Here is a 2,351-nt window from a genome sequence, read left to right on the forward strand (position 1 = left end):
CATCATGAAAAGAAAGTAACAATAAAAACTAAGAGAACGATTTCTAGCTCTTGAAAGTGTATAAATGAGATTTGTTTTTTTGAGTAGCTTTAATTTCAGTCAGATCTAACGGCAGAAATGATCCCAATCTTCTCCTTTCCTGGTTTCAGTTATAATCCTGAAAGAGAGGTTGTATTTCTTCCTTTTGATTTAAAGGATAGGTCACTCAATTAGTCAACATACTGCAGGAAATCAGCATTCGTATGGGCAAAAAATATACTGATTGTGTCAGATTATGAGGTTTCAGTGCTCATGTGTCTGACAGTGCTACTAAATCTTCACTAAATCTGACCTGTGAGCCATGCAGATATCTGACTTCACATTATCTTTCCAGCCCAGCCCTTCCAGAATAAAAATTGAAGAGGTTATAGCAAAAAAAAAAAAAAAAAAAAAAAAAAAAAAAAAAAAAAATCCCAGAGTGATTTAGTAAAAAATAATGCAAATATAGTAAACAGAAATGCACACAGCCAAGGATGAGCTACTACAAGCTATTTTCCCAGGATAATCTAGGTGACTGTTTGTTTTTTTCAGCTTTTTACACATAGCATCATCCAATCTTGCATGAACATCTCAATGCCTCCCATCTAACATCCACTTTGACAAACAATGACATAGTGGACATGGTGAAGAAAACGTGACCACTGTTAGCCAGCTATAATTACAAGAAGTATCAATATCCCAATATTACAGAAGGGCCAGGATGAAAGAGCAGTGTAACCAGATTTCTTTGTAGCCTTTCACAGTGGATGGTTGGTTTGAGAAGATGTAGGTAGAACAGATGTTGTACCCTGGAGGAAGCTACTGTACTTACCGCTCTATGTCCCCAACATCTACAGTAATGTTCAAGTTGTGGTTTCACAGCTGCTGTGAAATCCTATGAAGCCTTCTTGCATGACAAACTACAGGATCCATATGCCAAACGTAAACCTCATAGTTTCCACATTCAGTGGATGTATCTAGAAAGTTCAATAAATTATGCTTTTCCTCCTTGGTTTGATTATGTAATTTGGTAATAGTAATTCTTTTTTATTCTGATATTTTCTCATGTAGGTAAAGCTTCCAGAGAAATGCAGGATGCTTAGAATGGTCTGCCATGTGACACTGCAGAGCAATAAATATAACCTCAGCAGGCTTTTTATAGCATGGAAGGTCTTAAAGGAGGCAAGACAAGGTAGTAAGAACAGATAGAGCAGGATATATGGGACACCACTCCAAACTCAGATAGCTAGACTTTGATATCTATATGAAGGCAGTGTTTGTTTGACTCCTGAGTTTGCAACAGTAGAAATGTACATAGTGCAATGATACAACCAAATATCTGATTTTACCTGATTTTCTTTCTTAAAGAGTTATATATCAAGGGCTATATGAAACATGTGACTTTCGACATCTGGCACTTTCAGCATTAAGCATTCTAGCTCATAGGCAAGTCCTGGAAAAGATTCTGTATCACTAAGCAGGCAGCTAAGGAGATATCCACATCACTTAACTTTAGACATCAATAGTGAAGATATCTTCCTTTGATCCAGTTTCTTCACTTTGCCTTTGTAGTCATAAGAGAGAAATGAGCAATTTTAGAGTATAAACAAACATCAAAAATATTTTTGATCTCTACTCAAGGGTGACATGATTCATACTTTGCAAGTATCTATTGCTTTCCACCAGGAAGTCTAACTGACCAGATCAGAGACAGATGTTGACACTGTGGAAGTCTATGTGAAGATGACTTTTTTTCCCTGGCAACTTTGCCCAGTCTCTATCATTGTGTTTCAAGCACGCTGAGAAATAATGGTCTTGAAAAGCTTGAGGGTTGCTTCTCTTAGCTAAAACCTGCCAGATTTGGGGGAGGTGCATGCCTAATAAAAGCTCAGTAGCTCTCACTGAGAGTAGTTTTCAAGAAGTCTTGTACTTTGTCAGATTGTGCCCATATGACCAGCACGACTGTGTCCAGAAACAAACCACGGTATATAGTGCACAGGCAGTGAAAAAAAAAGTTAGGATTTTACCCTCCGCTTTGAGCAGTCAGGCACATGCAACCCGTTCAGAATTGCATTTAAGAGTAGCACTAGGAGGATATGGAGTATTGGAGTATGCAGTAGTAGTTAATGATGCTCTGATGTTAAGGTGCATACATATCTGTACTAAAGAGCAAAGTTCAGCTAAAAACACATTGTACTTTGTGTATGAAAACACACCAGCAGAGCTTGAACAATGTTTTGAACCTCATGGTCTTTCACTTTCTTATGATTAAAATTGCAATTTCTTTTGGGGAATTCATCCATGTGAAGAATTACTGTGTGATGTGACACTCT

The sequence above is a fragment of the Antrostomus carolinensis genome, unplaced genomic scaffold (genome assembly GCF_000700745.2).
Source record: "Antrostomus carolinensis isolate BGI_N321 unplaced genomic scaffold, ASM70074v2 scaffold596, whole genome shotgun sequence".
NCBI lineage: Eukaryota > Metazoa > Chordata > Aves > Caprimulgiformes > Caprimulgidae > Antrostomus > Antrostomus carolinensis.